The sequence below is a fragment of the Neofelis nebulosa genome, chromosome 12, assembly GCF_028018385.1.
Source record: "Neofelis nebulosa isolate mNeoNeb1 chromosome 12, mNeoNeb1.pri, whole genome shotgun sequence".
Classification (NCBI taxonomy): domain Eukaryota; kingdom Metazoa; phylum Chordata; class Mammalia; order Carnivora; family Felidae; genus Neofelis; species Neofelis nebulosa.
In genome coordinates this window covers 52,540,006-52,561,001 of record NC_080793.1, presented here as the reverse complement: position 1 = coordinate 52,561,001, position 20,996 = coordinate 52,540,006, and the positions used below count along the sequence as shown (strand labels likewise).

The 20,996-nt window shown below is 35.7% G+C and overlaps 1 protein-coding gene across 4 annotated transcripts in view; it reads left to right on the top strand.

Moving 5' to 3' along the window:
- Nucleotides 1–20,996, top strand: part of CNTLN (centlein) — a 315,313-nt gene that overhangs the window by 269,625 nt on the left and 24,692 nt on the right. The window contains exon 24 of one of the 4 annotated variants that reach the window (XR_009251688.1): nt 6,494–6,645. The exons of the other annotated variants lie outside the window; for them this stretch is intronic. The gene's annotated coding sequence lies outside the window, so the exon portion shown is untranslated. The remainder of the gene's footprint in view (nt 1–6,493; nt 6,646–20,996) is intronic. 4 annotated transcript variants of the gene reach the window in all.

Here is a 20,996-nt window from a genome sequence, read left to right as displayed (position 1 = left end):
TCTCCTTCCCCTAATAACCCCACTATTATTTGTATTCTTTATTCCTCTAAAAATTGGCTCTTAAAAATTTTTTTAATTTATTTTTTTTATTTACTTTTTAATTTACATCCAAGTTCATTAGCATATAGTGCAATAATGATTTCAGAGTAGAATTCAGTGATTCATCCCCTACATATAACACCCAGTGCTCATCCAACAAGTGTCCTCCTTACCCCTTGCCCATTTAGCCTATCCCTCTACCCACAACCCTTCCAGCAACGCTCAGTTTGTTCTCTATACTTAAGAGTCTCTTGTATTTTGTCCCCCTCCATATTTTTATAGTTTTTGCTTCCCTTCCATTATGTTCATCTGTTTTGTATCTTAAATTCCACATATGAGTGAAGTCATATGATACTTGTCTTTCTCTGATGAATTTCGCTTAGCATAATACACTCTACTTCATCCGTGTTGATGCAAATGTCAAGATTTTGTTCTTTTTGATTGCCAAGTAATACTCCATTGTATAGTATACCACATCTTCTTTACCCATTCAATCGTTGATGGACATTTGGGCTCTTTCCATACTTTGGCTATTGTCGATAGTACTCCTATAAACATTGGGGTGCATGTGCCCCTTCGAAACAACACACCTGTATCCTTTGGATAAATACCTAGTAGTGCAGTTGCTGTGTCATAAGGTAGTTCTATTTTTAATTTTTTGAGGAACTTCCATACTGTTTTCCAGAGTGGCTGCACAGTTTGCATCCCTACCAGCAGTGCAAAAGTGTTCCTCTTACCTCTGTCATTGTCTGAGTTGTTAATTTTAGCCAATTTGACAGGTTTCTCCTTGTGGTTTTGATTTGTATTTCCCTGATGATGAGTGATGTTGAGCATTTTTTCATTGTGTCTCTTAGTGATCTGGATGGATGTCTTCTTTGGAAAAGTGTCTATTCATGTCGTTTGTCTATTTCCTCACTGGATTATTTGTTTTTGGGTGTTGAGTTTGATAAGTTCTTTATAGGTTTTGGATACTAACCCTTTATCTGATATGTCACTTGCAAATATCTTCTCCCAATCCATCGGTTACCTTTTAGTTTTACTGATTGTTTTCTTTGCTGTACAGAAGCATTTTTTTTTTGATGGGGTTCCAATAGTTCATTTTTGCTTTTGTTTCCCTTGCCCCAGAAGACATGTTGAGGAAGAAGTTACTGTGACTGAGGTCAAAGAGGTTTTTGCCTGCTTTCTCCTCTAGGATTTTGATGTCTTCCTGTCTTACGTTTAGGCCTTTCATCCATTTTGAGTTTATTTTTGTGTATGGTGTAAGAAAGTGGTCCAGCTTCATTCTTCCACATGTTGCTGTCCAGTTTTCCCAACCACATTTGCTGAAGAGACTGTCTTTATTCCATTGAATATTCTTTCCTGCTTTGTCAAAGATTAATTGGCCATATGTCTGTGGGTCCATTTCAGCGTTCTCTATTCTGTTCCATTGATTTGTGCATCTGTTTTTGTACCAGTACCATAGTGTCTTGATGATTACAGCTTTGTAATACAGCTTGAAGTCTGGAATTGTGTTGCCTCCAGCTTTGGTTTTCTTTTTCAGGACTGCTTTGGCTCTTCGGGATTTTTTCTGGTTCCATACAGATTTTAGGTTTATTTTTTCTAGCTCTGTGAAGAATGCTGGTGTTATTTTGATAGGGATTTCTTTGACTATGTAGATTGCTTTGGATAGTATCGACTTTGTAACAATTTGTTTTTCCAATCCATGAGCATGGAATATTTTTCCCTTTTTTTGTGTGTCTCCTTCAGTTTCTTTTATGAAATTTCTATAGTTTTCAGTGTATAGATTTTTCACCTTTTTGGTTAGGTTTATTCCTAGGTGTTTTATGGTTTTTAGTCCAGTTGTGATGGGATCAAGTCCTTGATTTCTTTCTGCTGCTTCATTATTGGTGTATAGGAATGTGACCAATTTCTGTGCATTGATTTTATATCCTGCACCATTGCTAAATGCATGAATCAGTTCTAGAAGTTTTTTGGTGGAATCTTTTGGCTTTTCTATATGGAGTATCATGTCATCTGCGAACAGTGAAAGTTTGACTTCCTCCTTGCCAGTTTGGATGCCTTTTACTTCTTTGTGTTGTCTGATTGCTGAGACTAGGACTTCCAATACTAGGTTGAATAACAGTGGTGAGAGTGGACATCCCTGCCGTGTTCCTGACCTTAGGGGGAAAGCTCTGAATTTTTTCCCATTGAGAATGATATTAGCGGTGGGTCTTTTGTTTATGGCTTTTATGATCTTGAGGTATGATCCTTTATCCCTAGATTCCTGAGGACTTTTATCAAGAAAGGATGCTGTATTTTGTCAAATACTTTATCTGTGTCTATTGAGAGGATTATGTGGTTCATATTCTTTCTTAATGTGATTTATCACATTGATTGATTTATGGATATTGAAGTAGCCCTGCATCCCAAGTAGAAATCCCACTTGATCATGGTGAATAATTCTTTTAATGTTATGTTGGATTTGGTTGGCTAGTGTCTTGCTGAGAATTTTTGCATCCATGTTCATCAGGGAAATTGGTCTGTAGTTCTCCTTTTTTTAGTGGGGTCTTTGTCTGCTTTTGGAATCAAGGTAGTTCTGGCCACATAGAATGAGTTTGGAAGTTTTCCTTCCCTTTCTATTTTTGGAACAGCTTCAAAAGAATAGGTGCTAACTCTTCTTTAAATGTTTGGTAGAATTCCCCTGGAAAGCCGTCAGCCCTGGACTCTTATTTTTTGAGAGATTTTGATTACTAATTCAAGTTCTTTACTGGTTATGGGTCTGTTCAAATTTTCTATATCCTCCTGTTTCAGTTTATGTAGTTTATATGTTTCTAATAATTTGTCCATTTCTTCCAGATTGCCCAATTTATGACATATAACTACTCATAATATTTTCTTATTATTGTTTTTATTTCTGCAGTGGTGGTTGTGATCTTTCCTCTTTCATTCTTGATTTTATTTATATAGATCCTTTCTTTTTTCTTTTTGGTCACACATGCTAGGGGTTTATCAGTTTTGTTAATCTTTCAAAGAACTAGCTCCTGGTGTCATTGATCCGTTCTACTGTTTTGTTTTTATTTCGATAGCATTGATTTCTGCTCTAATCTTATTATTTCCTGTCTTCTGCTGGTTTGAGGTTTTATTTGCTGTTCTGTTCCCAGCTCTTTAAGGTGTACGGTTAGGTTGTGTATCTGAGACCTTTCTTCCCTCTTTAGGAAGGCCTGGGTTGCTATTTACTTCCCTCTTATGACTGCCTTTGCTGCATCTCAGAAGTTTTGGGCTATCATGTTATCATTTTCATTGACTTCTATGTACTTTTTAATTTCCTCTTTAATTTCTTGGTTATCCCATTCATTCTTTAGTGGAATATCCTTTAGTCTCCAAGTATTTATCTTTCCACCTTTTTTCTTGTGGTTGATTTCAAGTGTCATAGCGTTATGGTCTGAAAATATGCGCGGTATGATCTTGATCTTTTTGTACTTGTTGAGGGCTGATTTGTGTCCCACTTTGTGATCTATTCTGGAGAATGTTACATGTGCACTGGAGAAGAATGTGTATTTTGCTGCTTTAGGATGAAATGTTCTGAATATATCTGTTAAGTCCATCTGGTCCAGTGTGTCATTCAAAGCCATTGTGTCCTTGTTGACTTTTCTGCTTAGATGATCTGTCCATTACTGTAAGTGGGGTGTTGAAGTCCCCTACTATTATGGTATGATTACCAATGAGTTTCTTTATGTTTGTGATTAATTGATTTATATATTTGGGTGTTTCACATTGGGGGCATAAATGTTTACAATTATTAGATCCTCTTGGTGGATAGACCCCTTAATTATGATATAATGCCATTCTTCATCTCTTGTTACAGTCTTTAATTTAAAATCTAGATTGTCTGATTGAAGTATGGGTACTCTGGCTTTCTTTTGGTGACTATTAGTATGATAGATGGTTCTCCACCCCCTTACTTTCAATCTGAAGGTGTCTTTAGGTCTAAAATGGGTCTCTTGTAAACAGCATATAGATAGATCTTGTTTTCTTATCCATTCTATTATCCTGTGTCTTTTCATTGGAGAGTTTACCCCATTGACATTTACAGTGAGTACTGAAAGATATGAATTTATTGCCATTGTGTTGCCTGTAGAGTTGGAGTTTCTGGTGATGTTCTCTGGTCCTTTCTAGTCTTTGTTGCTTTTGGTCTTGTTTTGTTTTGTTTTGTTTCCTCTTTTCTCCCCTCAGAGAGTTCCCCTTAAAATTTCTTGCAGGGCTGGTTTAATGGTTACCAACTCCTTTAGTTTTTGTTTATCTAGGAAACTTTTAATCTCTCCTACTTTCAATGACAGCCTTGCTGGATAAAGAATTCTTGGCTGCATATTTTTCCAATTCAGCATGTTGAAAATATCCTGCCACTCCTTTCTGGCTTGCCAAGTTTCTGTGGATTGGGTTGCTATGAACCTGATCTGTCTTCCCTTATAGATTAAGGACTTTTTCCCCTTGCTGTTTTCATAATTCTTTCCTTGTCTGTGTATTTTGTGAATTTGACTATGATATGCCTTGTTACTGGTTGGGTTTTTTTTTAATCTAATGGGAGTTCTCTGCTTCTTGGATTTTGATGTCTGTGTCTTTCCCCAGGTTAGGAAAGTTTTCCACTATGACTTGCTAACATAAAACTTCTACCCCTCTTTCTCTCTCTTCATTTTCTAGGACTCCTATGATTTGGATGTTATTCCTCTCTAATGAGTCACTGAGTTCTCTAATTCTTATATTGTGCTCTTTTGCCTTACTTTCCCTCTTTTTTTTTGCTTCACTATTCTCCATAATTTTGTCTTCTATATCGCTGATTCACTGTTCTGCTTCATCCATCCTTGCCACCATCAATCCATTTGAGATTCCATCTCAGTTATAGCATTTTTAATTTCATCCTGACTAGATTTTACTTCTTTTATCTCTGCAGAAAGGGATTCTATGCTTTTTTTCAACCCCAGCTAGTATTCTTATTATCGTGATTCTAAATTCTACTTCAGATACCTTGCTTATATCTGTGTTGATTAAGTCCCTGGCTGTCATTTCTTCCTGCCCTTTCTTTTGGGGTAAATTTCTTTGTTTTGTCATTTTGGAGGAAGGAAAAGAATTAATAAAATAGAAAATTAAAATTAAAAAATTAAAAACAACAGAAAAATTCTTATAAAGGAAGCTAGTTCTAGGTGTGTTTTGGTTTGGTTGTTGGAAAAAGCTTGATAGAATAGAGAAAAAAGGGAAGGAAAGGCAAAGGGAAAAAAAAGTAAGAAAATGTTTAAAATTTTAAAAAGATGTATACAGGGGTGCCTGGGTGGCTCAGTTGGTTAAGCGTCTGACTTTGGCTCAGGTCATGATCTCACAGTTTGTGAGTTTGAGCCCCATGTCAGGCTCTGTGCGTGTCAGGCTCTGTGCTGACAGCTCAGAGCCTGGAGCCTGCTTTGGATTCTGTGTCTCCCTCTCTCTCTACCCCTCCCCCACTTGTGCTCTGTCTTTCTTGGTCTATCAAAAAATAATAAATGTAAAAAAATTTTTTTAAAGATGTATACAATAGAATAAAATAAAATGAAATGAAGAAAGTAACAGAATTAAGAAAAGTATTAAAAAACTGTAAAAAATGTTTTAATTTAAAAACACAAAATAAATTTTTTTTTCTCTTTCTGTATCCAAGAATAAGAAAAGAAAAAGGAAAGAAAAGACAAAAACCAAAACCAAAAAAACCCAAATAGGACCAGTGAGCAGAATGAAATCCGAATGAAATTACATACAATTTCCCCTAGAAGTATAACTATACAGCACTTTATAGTCCATACACCAAGCAGGAGGGGAGACTTATGGTGGTCCTCTAAGGGCTGAGCTTGGTTGGTGCAGTTGGGGAGGGCTTGGTGTTACAGGTCTGTTCTCCAGTAGGTGGCACTGCGTAACTTACTGGGGAGGATCATTGTGGCATGCGTGCAGGGGTATGCACATGAGCACAAGTGGTAAAAATGGAGTCACCCAACTTTCCAGTGTCTGGTATCAGAACTCTGCACTCTCACTAACCAGCAATCAAGAACCCCTAACTTTGTCTCCGGCTCCCATCCACTCTCTGCTTCTACACTGACTGCATCCAAGCATCGGCCCACTAGGCAGCACCTCCTTCCTGAATTATATCTCATATGGGGCTGTGTTTCCAAACCCCTCACCTCTGAGAGCCCAGCCTGATGGACCCACTATGCCCCTCTGGGGGAGGGTCTTGTGGAGCAATGGCCAGGTGCCAGCTTCCCCCTGGGAACATCATAGGGTCATGCTGCTGCAGAGGCTCAGTGATTGTGGCTGGGTGCCTGCTTGCCCCAGGAAAAGTTTGTGGGATTGCAAGGTAGCGGAGGTTTAGAAATTATGGCAAAACACAACACGCAGCTGGCACCAGGTTTCACTGCCCCCTGGCATCTTTTTTCCAATCCCAGCAAACGTGGCTATTCTCCAGGATCACTAGGACCTTTGCCTGTGGGGAGGCCCCACAGCCTCTACCAAATGTGCTCCTAGCAAGGGAACCACCTCTCCCCGTGTGGCCCACAGACCCCTCAGACCTCACTTCCTGCTCCTGGAGATTCACCCTTCCCACCAGAGCATGGCCAGGTATTGACCTGTGGAATTTTCAACACTGCTTCCCCCTGTTGATAGAGTCCTAGTGGTACTGAAACCCTCTGCTTTCTCCTCTCTCCCTTTCTTGTTCAGTCACTCTTTCTCTCAGCTTCTTTCAGGGGGAGTGCTTTTCCTGGACTCTCCCTTCTTTCTGTGTCCTCTCTCCACAAAAACAGCTCCCTGCCCTCTGCAGCTTCTGTCTCCCCCAGTTCACCTCTCCACACTGCATACCTGCCAGTTCTGTGGTTCAAGTTATGCAGATTGTTGTGTTAATCCTCAGGTCAATTTTCTAGGTGTGCAAAATGGTTTGGTGCTGATCTAGCTGCATTTCAGGGATGAGAGAAGCTGAGAACTTTCAGGCTGTTCCACCAACTTGGCCCCTCCTGCTTACAAAATTTTATACCACTGTTAGTACCCCATTTAGAACAAATCCCTTACTTTGTTTCTTTGGAAATCATAGATACCTTGGGAGTTTTCTCATTTTAAAAATATCTACAAAATGAATGGAATAAAACACTTTATGTGTTTTATCTCTTTTAACAAAGGTTTCAACTGATATAAAGTCAAACAATAAGCCTTGCCTCAGAGGACCCCAAATGATTGCAGAGTATTAATTTTAATAAACATAATTTACCTTTTCCCGATTTAAAGTGTCATTTCTTCCAAATACTTGTTGAGTAGTCTCACTGTTTAACTTATGAATAGCACTCTCATTGAATATTGTCATTACTCATGATGTAAAACCATTTTTATTATGACTTTTAGTTTCATAAGCCTTTGTTTTCTTGTTTTATATTCACATTAGGGTTTTGTTTGTTGCATTTATAGCCAAGATATAAAAAATATGAAATATGTAATAGTAAGATTTATTTGAATACAAATTATTATTTTTCCTGAAATATTCTTTGAATGTGTCCTTTTTAAAAAGAGTTGATAACCAGAACTTTTAAAAATAGAAAAATGAATGTTATGACTACATATATGGCTGTTACACACTGAAGTCTATAATAACCTTTGTGATATTGTAATAGGTATACTTCTTCACAGAAAGTAACTTAGCAAAAGTTGTCTTTTAAAAAAACAAAGTTTTTATTTTTGTCTAATGATTTGAATGATATTTAATGATAAAGTATCTAATTTTTAACTGTTGAAGAGTGACCTATTAATCCTTCATATTTTTCACCAATTATGTAAAGTATAAATGTCTTAATAGATAAATTCAGGATTTCTATGGTTTCATGTCTTTGTAATTTGAGTAACATTACATAGTAGGAAAATATAAAAGGTATTGATAAGCCATTTTTAGTACTCTTTCAGAACTTTTCCACTTTATTTCAGTTTGGTATTAGATTAGCTGCATTGGAATCAGGTGATTCTATTACTTTTATTTATTTATTTATTTTTCAATATATGAAGTTTATTGTCAAATTGGTTTCCATACAACACCCAGTGCTCATCCCAAAAGGTGCCCTCCTCACTACCCATCACCCACCCTCCCCTCCCTCCCACCCCCCATCAACCTTCAGTTTGTTCTCAGTTTTTAACAGTCTCTTATGCTTTGGCTCTCTCCCACTCTAACCTCTTTTTTTTTTTTTTCCTTCCCCTCCCCCATGGGTTTCTGTTAAGTTTCTCAGGATCCATATAAGGGTATATTCCTTTTAAATAAAATGCATAATTTGGGACTCCAAATTTATCAAATCAAAATCTTGGTGGGAGTGGGGCCAATAACCTGAATTTACTGTTAGGTGATTATTATGCATAATACAGTTTTTAAAACGCTGCCTTAAATTGTTTTTATCAATTGAATCTATATAACAGTACATATAGTTTGGTGTTTCATAGAACCCTAATGGTAATTTGAAATTTGTTTTTCTTAACTGTGTTTTAGGGCCAATATGTAGTTAATACTGGCACTACTTATGCAGTTTAATCCACTTTTCTAATAAAAGGCAACCAGCAAACTAATGCCAAACCAGAAACATTGGAAAAGACTGGACATTTGGCTCTGAGAAATGAGATGACTATCATCCTTCACTTCCTTGTGCATATGGCCCTAGGACCAGCTGGAAATACTCAGGAGCCACTATCTGAGGCTACATACCATCAATGACTTCCTAAATCTTTACTGTATTAGATCTAAGCTTTCTAAAAATTTAAAACCTTCTGTAATTTGACCCTTTCTTGCTCTGAATCTAATCTCCTTCTCCTCTTCTTTCCAGCTTTCCCCGTAGTGTGTTCATTCCTGCCTTTGCACAGTTCTCCTTCCCACTGAACATATTGTCATTCATTATCCCCAAAGTACTGGCATGCAATAGGGTTCATTGGGGAACTGATGGAATTGATTTTATATCTGGCTCAAGAAAGGTATTAGACACATAATCACTGCTTAGATTGAAGACTCTGTGAAGGCAAGAAGCACATTCCTTAAAGAGCATAAAGAATGGTTCCTACATGGAACATTGTAATGACTAGGACTCATTCTGTACAGAGCTTATCCGGGTGTATCATGTACACCAAAGTACCTAATGAATATTATTAGTAGTATTAATAACAACAATGTTTGTTCTGGCCCTGTTGTGGAATCTATGTTCCCTTTAGTCTTTTCATTTTTCATAGGGCACACCAGATTTTAGAAGAGGTGGAGTGGCCATCTGTTCTAGATCTAGTCTTGAATATGGAATTTTGACCTGGGGTAAAATCAAGTGCTCTGAGCGTGTGGCCTGGATATATGTGGCATAACTGAGGCTTTGAATCCTCCTAGTAACTGAATAAAACCCATAAGGGAAATTCCTAGAAGTATTTGCTCAATTTGATTGAGCCCTGATATAAGTTTGTTAATGTGCTTATATGTGAGAGTCATATGCCAAATTCCATCTTCTCAATGGTTTTTGTTAGCTCTGAAATAAATATCAGCCAAAGAACAACATTTAGCTGGAGGCTTAAATCATTTAATTACCAATATGTGCTTGCTTTGAAAATATTTAGTAAGATGTTTTGGGCATATAAATTTCTTGCTTCTTTAGTGAGAACATTTGTGGAGGACTATAATTTTATTTTTATATGTACAATTGTTAATACTTTGGCACTGGTCTATTCTCTTAATTATGATTTTTTTCTATTCTTTTTTCTGAGATTTATTGATATTTAATAGACATATAACATTGTATAATTTAAGGTGTACAATGTAATGATGTGGTATATGTACATAGCATGAGATGTTTACCACAGTAAGGTTAACACATCCTTCACACCTCACATAATTACCATTTTATTGTTGTTGTTCTTGTTATGGTAAAGACATTTAAAATGTATTCTCCAGGCAACTTGCAAGTATACAATACACTTTTGTTAACTGTGGTCACCATGCTGTACATTACACTCTGGAACTTATTTTTCTTATCACTGGAGGTTTGTACCCTTTGATCAATGTCTCATTTCCCCCACCCCTCAGTCCCTGGCAACCACTGTTCTACTCTCTGCTTCTATGAATTCAGCTTTAGATTCTACATGTAAGAGAAATAATATGGTGTTTGTATTTCTGTCTGACTTATTTCACTTAGTATAATGCTCTCAAGGTCCATCCATGTTGCCACAAATAGCAGAATTTCCTCCTTTTTTATGGCCCAATGATATTCCATTGCATGTATATACACTGCATTTTCTTTCATCCATTCATCCATCCATAGATGGACACTGAGATTGTTTTTATGTCTTGGCTATTGTGAATAATGTTGCAATGAAAATGAGGGTACAGATATTTCTTTCAGATCCTGTATTCATTTTCTTCAGATATATTCCCAGAAGTGGGATTGCTGGGTCATATGGTAATTCTACTTCTAATTTTTGAGGAACTTCTACACTGTTCTCCATAATGGCTGTATCAATTCACATTCCCACCAGTACTGCACAGGGTTCCGTTTTCAACACATCCTTGACAACATTTGTTATCTCTTACCTGTTTGGTAATAGCCATTCTAACAGGTGTGAAGTGATATTTCATTGTGGTATTGACTTGCATTTTCCCAATGGTTACTGAGATTGAGTACCTTTTAATGTACTTGTTGGCTATTTGTATGTGTTCTGTGTCAAAATGTTTATTCTGGTCCTTTGTCCATTTTAAATTGGATTATTTGGATTTTTGCTATTGAGTTGAATGAGTTGTATAAAGTTTCCAATTGGGAAGTATGATTCCTCCAGCTTTGTTCTTTCTCAAGATCACTTTGACTATTCAGGTCTTTTGTGTTTCCATATAAATTTTAGGATAGTTTTTCTATTTTTGTGAAAAATGATGTTGGAATTTTGATAGGGATTGCATTGAATCTATAGGTGGCTTTGGATAGTATGGACATTTTAACAATATTTAATTCTTCCCATCCATGAACATGGGATATCTTTCCATTTACTGGCATTTTATTCAGTTTCTTTCATCAGTTTTCAGTGTATATAGATTTTTCACTTCCTATTGTTTTGAGTGCTATTGGAAATGGGATTGTTTCCTTTATTTTTTCCAGTGTTTTGTTGTTAGTATATAAACACACAATTAATTTTTGTATGTTGATTTTGCATCCTGCAACTTACTGAACTTGATTCTTTTTAATGAGTTTTTATTGGAGTCTCTAGGATTTTCTCTATATAATATCATGTCATGGAAAAACTGAGATAATTTTACTTCTTCCTTTCTGATTTGGATGCCTTTGATTTCTTTTTGCTGCTTAATTGCTCTAGCTAAGACTTCCACTACTATGTTGAATAAGAGTGGTGACAGTGGCACCCTTGTCTTGTTCCTAATCTTAGAGGGAAAGCTTTCAACTTTTCATTGTCAGGGATGATGTAAGCTGTGGTCTTGTCATATATAGCCTTTATTATGTTGAGGAATGTCCCTTCTATAACCACTTTGTTGAGAGTTATTATCATGAGAGGATTGTTGAATTTTGTCAAATGCTTTTTCTGCCTCTATTGAGATGATCATGTGATTTTTATCCTTCACTCATTGTAGTATGTCACATTTATTGGTTTGCAAATGTTGGCCCCATGGTGTATGATCCTTTAATGTGCTGTGAAAACCTGTGTGGAGGAAATGCCGTGGTGAAATCTTCAGGGAGTGCATGAGGGCTATCCTGGTCGTTGGTTTTTTTCAGCAGCAAAAGCTGTTGGGGTCCTCTGCAGAACAGGCCACTGTGAAACAAGGTTGTGCCCGCCACGTGTCTGATACTGGTAGCCCAAGCCCTTTTTCCTTGTTCCAGGCCATTTCTGTACACCTCACTTGTGCCAGTCTCTGGGTCAGGTGAAACTGAGGTGGCTCCTTCTTGCAGTGCATCAAAAGGCTGGGGAAGCTGATTGCTCACCCCACTCTCCCTTTCCCAGGGAGGGGAAGGAACTCTTTTCATATTGGTAGTTCCCTGTCTATGCTGAGCAGCACCGGCCTGGGTGATAGGCTGACACAAGCAAAATGAAGCTGTCCTTCTTTTCTTCTACATTTGGTTAGTCTCAGGTTTTTTTGTCCCACTGTGTTTTGGGGCTTTAAAAGGAAGGTGTATACCTTCTCCTTTTTTCTTGTTATTACTTGCAAGAATTTAGATATGGTGATGAGCCATCTTAGAATATAGAGACCAAAAGCAGTATCCACTTAGGAATGAGGCACAGATGTCTCTTTCATTGCTACTATTAACACTGGTTCTATAGATTCTTGTAAATGAAAATACACAAGAAAAATATATAATTACGGGATGTATACAGCCAAAATGTGATTGTCAGTGACATGTTTTTGGACATAGAAAATCCAAGAGAATCAACTCATGAGCTATTAGAACTAACTAGATAATTCAGTAATAAGTTCTAAACAAAGGTCAACCAACAAAATAAAGTAGCCTTTACAAGTAATAATATATTTTAAAATGCTATTTTAAAATTTTTATTTACAATAATAAAAATAACTATTAAATACCCAGGAATAAATGTTTTAACAAATGGAAGAAACCTATAAAGCAGACTAAAAAACACTGGAGGACATAAATCAACTATTAAATAAATGGAATAAATACTGTTTTAAGAATAGGAAGAATCAATACTGTAAATGTGAGAATTTATTCCAAAGTTAATCTAAATGTCAGTGCAGTTCTAGATACTGACAAATCGATTCTACAAAAATAACTAAAGGGGCACCTGGGTGGCTCAATTGGGTAAGCGTCTGACTCTTGATTTAGGCTTGGGTCATGATCTCACGGTTCATGAGTATGAGCCCTGCATTTGGTTCTGCACTGACAGTGTGGAGCCTGCCTGGGATTCTCTCTCTCCCTCTCTCTCTCTCTGCCCCTCCTCCAATCTCGCTCTCTCTCTCTCTCTCTAAGTAAATAAATAAACCTAAAAAAAATAACTGACAAGTAGGAATAAAGATGGCTAATGAAAAAGAATGGGCAAAGAGAGGAATATTTTCCCTACCAAACACCAAAACATGTTATAAAGCTGTGGTAAATAAAACATCATGATTAGTGTAGAAATAGAGGCATAGAGCGTTTGGCAGAATAGAGTTCCACCGTTTTACAGTCCCACCAGTAGTGCACAAGGGTTCCAATTTCTCCACATTCTTGCCAACACTTGTTATATTTTTGATAGTAGCCACCTAATATCTCATTCTGTGTGCTTTTTAAAATTTTTTATTCAATTTATTTAAACTAAAAAAAGAAAAAACAGTTCATCCATTTCTCCATACCTGCTCCCCCACTTCTTGAAACCACCAATCTGTTCTCTATATCCATGAGTTTGGTTTTGGTTTGGTTTGTTTGTTTTAGATTCCACATATAAGAAGGTTCGTACAGTATTTGTCTTTTTCTGTCTGACTTATTTCATTTAGTATAATGGTCTCAGGGTTCATCCATGTTGTCACAAATGGCAAGATTTCACTTTTTTAAATAGCTGAATAGTATTCTTGTGTGTGTGTGTGTGTGTGTGTGTGTGTGTGTGTGTGTGTGTATCTCAGTGGACATGTAGGTTTTCTCCATATCTTAGCTATTATGCTGTGTTGAACATAAGAGCACATATGTTTTTTCAAAGTAGTGTTTTTGTTTCCTTTGGATACACACCCAGAAGTGGAATTGTTGGATCATGTGGTAGTTCTATTTTTAATCTTTAGAGGAACCTCCATATTGTGGTTGTACCAATTTAAATTCACACCAGCAGTGCACAGAGGTACCTTTTTCTTTGCATCCTTGTCAACACTTGTTATTTCTTGTCTTTTGGTAGTAGACATTCTAATGGGTGTGAGGTGATATATCATTGTGGTTTTGATTTGCATTTCCCTGATCATTGATGATGTTGAGCCTATATTCATGTAGCTATTGGCCATTTGTATACGTTCTTTGGAAAAACACCTATTCAGATCCTCTGCCAAATTTTGGCTCAGATTGTTTTTTGCTATTAAGTTGTATGAGTTCTTTGTATATTTTGAATATTGGTCCCTTATCAGATATATGATTTCCAAATACGTTCTCCCAATCAGGAGGTTGCCTTTTCATTTTGCTGGTGGTTTCCTTTGCTGTGCAGAAGCTTGTTCATTTGATGTAGTCCCAGTTGTTTATTTTTTGCTTTTGTTGCTTTTGCTTTTAGCGTAAGACTAAAAAAAATCACCAAAACCTATATCCAGGAGCTTGCTGCCTATGTTTTCTCTAGTTTTATGGTTTCAGGTCTTCTGTTCAAGTCCTTAATCCATTTTGAGTCGATTTTTGTGTATGGTATAAGATAGTGGTCAGATTTCATTCTTCTGCATATGTCTGTCCAGTTTTCCCAATGCCATTTATTGAAGATACCATCCTTTCCCTATCATACATTCTTATCTCTTTCATCATAAATTAATTGACCATATATGTATCGTGATCATATATGGCCCTATAGGTTTATTTCTGTGATATGTGTTCTGTTCCATTGAACCATGTGTCTGTTTTTATGCCAGTACCATATGGCTTTGATTACTATAGCTTTTTTTAAAAAAAATTCAAGGTAGTTTGATTACTGTAGCTTTGTAATATAGTTTGAAATCAGGGAACATGATACCTACACCTTTGTTCTTTTTTCTCAAAATTGCTTTGACTATTTGGCTCTTTTATGGTACAATACAAATTTTTGGATTTTTCTATTTCTGTGAAAAATACTATTGGATGTTTGGGATTGCTTTGAATCTATGTATTGGAGAGTGTGGACATTTTAACAGTATTAATTCTTCCAACCATGACTGTGAAATATCTTTCCATTTATTTGTATCTTCTTCAATGTCTGTCTTCTTTTCTTTCTTTCTTTCTTTCTTTCTTTCTTTCTTTCTTTCTTTCTTTCTTTCATGTAAAAAAGGTGTTTTTATTAAAGCATGGGGACAGGACCCATGGGCAGAAAGAGCTACACTCAGTTTCTTTCATTAATGTCTTATAGTTTTCAATATATAAGTCTTTCACTTTGGTTAAATTTATTCCTAGGTATTTTGTTCTTTTTGATGCAATTGTAAATGGGATTTTTTCCCCTTAATTTCTTTCTGATATTCATTATTAGTGTAAAAAACAGTGACTGGTTTTTGTGTATTGATTTTGTATCCTGCAGCTTTACTCTGAATTTGTTAATTAGTTCTAACAGTTTTTTGATGGAATGTTTAAGATTTTTCTTTATATAATATCATATGCTTTACAAATAGTGACTGTTTTACTTCTTCTCCAATCTAGATTGCCATTTGTTTACTGATTTATTTATTTCCTAATTTCTCTAACAGGACTTCCAATGCTATGTTGAATGAAAATAGCAAGAGTGGACATATTTGTCTTATTCCTGATCTTAGAGGAAAAGCTTTCAGCTTTCCACCTTTGACTATGATGTTAGTTGTGGGCTTGTCATATGTGGCCTTTATTATGTTGAAGTACATTACCTCTATATCTACTTTGTTGAGAGTTTTTATCATAAACAGATGTTGAGTTTTATCAAATGCTTCTTAAGCATCTGTTTAGATGATCATATGATTTTTATTCTTTTGTTAATGTGGTATATCACCTTGACCAATTTGGGAATGTTGAGCCATCCTTGTATCTCTGGAATAAATCCCACCTTATCATGGTATATGATCCTTTTCATTTATTGCTGAATTCAGTTTGCTGATAGTTTGTTGAAGACACAATATTTGCTTTTATGCTCCTCAGTGATATTTGCCTGTAGTGTATGTGTGTGATCCTTTTCTAGTTTTGGTATCAGGGTAATACTGGCCTCATAAAATGTGTTTAGAATAGTTTGTCCCTCTTCTACTTTTTGAAAGAGTTTGAGAAGTATTAATATTCATTCTTATTTGAGTGTTTGGTAGACTTACCAGTGAAGCTGTCTAGTCCTAGACTTTTGTTTGTTTGTTGGGAGGTTTTTGATCACTGATTCAACTTCCTTGCTAGTAATCAATCTGTTCAGATTTTCTATTTCACCATGCTTCAGTTCTGGTAAGTTGTCTGTTACTAGGAACGTATTCCTTTGTACCAGTTGTAACATTTATTTTGTTTCTTATTTATTTTCATCCTTTCTTTTTTCCTGGTGAGTGTAGCTGAAGGTTTGTCGATTTTGTTTATTTTTTCAAAGAACCAGCTCTTAGTTTCACTGATCTTTTCTATTGTCTTTTTAGTTTCTATTTCATGTATGTCTGCTCTAATCTTTGCTATTTCCTTCTTTCTACTTTCTTTGGGCTTCATTTGTTTTTCTTTTTCTAATTCCTTGAGGTATAAAGTTAGGTTCTTTATTTGACGCTTGTTTTTTGAGATAGGCATTTATTACTGTGAGCTTTCCTTTTAGAACTATTTTTGCTGCATCCCATAAATTTTGATGTTACATTTCCATTTTCATTTGCCTCAAGGTATTTTTTATTTCTCTTGATTTCTTCTCTTTCCCGTTGGTTATTCAGTAGCATGTTGTTTAATATTCACATATTTTTTAATTTTCCAGTTTTATTAATGGAATTAAATTCTAGTTTCATATCATTGTGGTCAGAAAAGATGTTTTATATTATTTTAATTCTCTTAAATTAAGTTTTGTTTTGTGGCCTAACATGATATATGTTGGAAAATGTCCCATATGCACTTAAGAAAAATGTGTATTCTGTTGCTTGTGGATGGAATGTTTTGCAAATATCTGTTAAATACATCTGGCCTAATGTCATTTAAGACTCATGTTTCCTTATTGATTTTCTGTCTGGATGTTATACCCATTGATATAAGTGGGTATTAAAATCCCCTACTTTTATTGTATTGCTGTTTATTTCTTCCTGTAGGTCTATTAATATTTGCTTTGTATATTTAAGTGTTTCTAGGTTGGATACATAAATATTTACAAATGTTATATCCTCTTGTTAGATTAACGCCTTTATCATTATGTAACTCCCTTCTTCATCTTTTATTTGCAGTCCTTGTTTTAAAGTCCATTTTATCCAATATAAGTATAGGTACTTCAGCTCTCTTTTGGTTTCTGTTCGCATGGAATATCTTTTTCCATCCCTTCACAGTCTATGTATGTCCTTACATCTAAAGTGTGTCTCTTGTAGGCAACAGATAGATAGTGTTGGTTTTTTATCTATTCCATCAATCTGTGTCTTTTGATTGGAGAATTTAGTCCATTTACATTTAAAGTAATTATTGGTAAGTATGTGCTTATTACTATTTTGTTAATTGCTTCCTAGCTGTATTTACAGTTCCTCTCTGTTCTTCTCTTCTTCCCTTGCACTATTCCTTTGTGGTTTGATGACTTTCTTCATATATAAGGTATAAGTTATCCTTATATTCTTTTCCCTTTATTGTTTTCGATTTTCTATAGCTTTATTTTCTTATGCTTACCATAAGGCTTGCATATAACAGCTTGTATCTATTGTATCCATAATAGTCTGTTTTAAGTTGATAACAACTTAAGTTTGATCCCATTCTAAAGCTCAACATTTTTATTCTCCTCACTCCATGTTTTGTTTTTGAGGTCATGTTTTACATCTTTTTTATCTTTGTATCTATTAACTAATTGTAATCATATCTATCTTACTACTTTTTGTTTTTTAACATTCATACTATCTTTGTAAGTAACTAATCATTGTGGTTTTGATTTGCATTTCTCTGATGAGACATGATTCTTTACATAGATACTCCTAAAGATTTATAAAACAGCTACTAGTATTAGCAAGAGAGATTAACCATTTCATGAGATGTAAGGCCAAAGTACAAAAATCAGATCTATTTTTATATGTTAGCAGTAAATAATTGGAAAATGAAATAGAAAACTTCCAATTTATAGTAGCATTTAAAAAATATTTAAATAAATTCAAGGGAAGACATGTAATCTACCAAATATTGGAATGAATGTAGAGAATGGAGAATTTTCATCCATTGTTGGTGGTTGAAGATTTGGGGGAAAGGTCTAGTTCTAATAAATAAAACATTCACCTATGATATGACTTAGCAATTCTTCTTCTAAGTATTTACCCAAGAGAAATGAAAACATATGTGTGCAAACATACACACAAATGTGTTCAGCAATATTTATAGCAGTTTTATTCATAATAGTCAAGAAATGGAAATAGCCCAGGTGTCCATCTATAAGAAAATATATTATTATATAATGGAATATTATTACTCAGCAATAAAATGAAATGAACTTTTTTTTAGAGTTTATTATTTACTTTGGAGAAGGAGGGGCAGGATGAGGGAGAGAGAGAGAATCCCAAGCAAGCTCTGTGCTGTTAACACAGAGCCCAATGTGGGGCTCGAACCCACAAACTGTGAGATCTTGACCTGAGCCGAAATCAAGAGACAGACACTTAAACAGCTGAGTCATCCAGGCACCCTTGAAATGAACTTCTGATATATGTAACAATGTGGATGAATCTCAAAAACATAAGTGAAATAATCTAGACACAAACCAGTATATGGTGTATGATTTTATTTATAAATTTATAGAACAAGCAAAATTACAGACAGTGGTTTTGCCTTTGGGGCTAGGATTTGGATTGGCTAGGAAGGGACACAAGCAAACTTTCTGAAGTGATGGAAGTGTTCTTTACTTTGATCTGGGTCTGGATTATCCAGTGTTTTCATTTGTCAAAGCTGATAAAACTGTAATTAAGACTTATGCATTTCACTTTATATGAATTTCACTTCAAAATGTATTAAAGAGAACCATAATAAATATTGACGTTTCGTTAATGATGTGAATGCTCAAGTGTTTGGGGGGAGCTGTGTAGATTTCTGCAGCTTCCTTTGAAATGCATCAACAAAGTAAGATGGATTGATGGATATGTGAAAATGCAAAATAATTGTAGCATGTAGGTAGTGGGTACATATTTGTTTCTGTGTTTTTAATGTTTATTTATTTTTGAGAGAGAGAGCGCACAAGTGAGGGAGGGGCAGAGAGAGAGAGATGGAGACACAGAATTTGAAACAGGCTCCAGGTTCTGGGCTGCCAGTGCAGAACCCGATGTGAGACTTGAACTCACAAACTGTGAGATCATGACCTGAGCTGAAGTCGGACACTTAACTGACTGAGCCTCCCAGGCATCCCTAGTGGGTACATATTTGTACACCATACATTTATTTCAACTTTTCTGGATGTTTGAAGCTTTTCATAATAAAATGTTAGAGGGAAATGCACTTTGGAAAATTATGACTTGATTATAGAGAGGCAAAATCATCACTACCCCTCCTTTGCGCCTTTGGAATCATGCAGAAGACAAGAATGATGAAGAAAAACTCAACTCCTTTTCACAGCCAACCTAGGTTATAGCTAAAACTCTGTATTTCAAAATACATGGAAGAACAGTGAAAAACAGGTTATTAGTGAAAGCATGCAAAAGGACACAGATATAAGACACCATGGAAAGAAGACTTAGGTGCTACAGATCTCTGAAAGATCAAGACCTCTTAGAAGATGAAGTGCACATGAGGTGCAAATCTGATATCCCTATTTGCAACAGTGGAACAGGTCTGCAGTGGCTTGTGATAGCCATCCTAGAACTGGTTTGCTTCCAAAGAATTGAGGAGGCAGGGCCTAATGAAGAATAACATAGACAATGAATATCTGAAGGAGGCAGCTTTTCTCACAGCAGGCAAAAGAAGAGTTTCCTTACAGTATTAAAAGAAAAAGACGAAAACAACCAAACCATAACAAAAATAACCTGGCTAATGGAATTCATTAAAAAAATTAAAGTCATATGCAAAGTGTCACTAGTCTGGAAGATAGCACAGGCCCCTCTGCTATGTAACTTTCTGCAAATAGGTGATCTAGGAAAAAATCTCTTTAAAAACTGAGTTCTGAGAAATGAACCAACATAGTATCCATACAAATATACTAGAATAAGAATGGAAAAAAGAAACAAAAAGTAAATGGCAGGAAAAAAGTTTCACCACAGATAAGTTGCTATCGAGTAGATGAAAATATATTAGTATGGGGCTCCTGGGTGGCTCATTCTGTAGTGTCTGACTTCGGCTCAGGTCATGATCTCGTGGTTCACGAGTCTGAGCCCTGCATTGGGCTGTGTGCTGACATCTCAGAGCCTGGAACCTGCTTTGGATTCTGTGTCTCCCTCTCCCTCTGCCCCTTCCCCACTCATGCTGTGTCTCTCTCTGTCTCTGAAAAATAAATAAAAACATTAAAAAAAATTGTTTTAATATTGGTATGAGTTTAAAATGTTAATAATTTCTTCTAAAAAGGATATGTTTAAGGTAGAATTAAATGTAAGAATTTAAGGAAAATATGATGAGACATAGGAGCAGATGAACTTAGGCAGATGAACTGCCAACTTGCTAGTTGGCAGAAAAGCAAAGAAGTAAAAGAAAATAAGTTATCTCAGAAAAATATATATATTGTTGGTTTCATAAGAATGTGTGTGTGTGTGTCAACACTTGGTGTGTGGCTGTGGGAGGAATTGCCTAGGAAGGGACATCAGAGAAATTTTTGGAGTATGAAGATGTTTTATATCTTAAGCAGGGTAGTGGCTACATACATGCATACAATTCTCAAAGCTCATTAAACGAAACACTTAAAATGCATATGCACTATTTCACTTATTATGTCTAAGTTTAAAAATAAAATGTATTAGGGGGAAAAGGATTTATGAAGCATGTGACAGAGACTCAACATATGTATAATTGGGGTCTTCAAGGAGGAAAACAAATCATGGAACAGAACAAATATTGAAGTTGTAATTCAGCAACAATTTCCAGAAATAAAGACTTATAAGAACATAAAATGAATCAGGGAAAATTGATCTTAAATGTGTCATACCCTAGGCGTGTTTTAGTAAAGCTTCTGGATGGGAGAAAAAGAAAGAAGAGCCAAGTAAAAAGTTTGTGTCATGTATAAAGGGG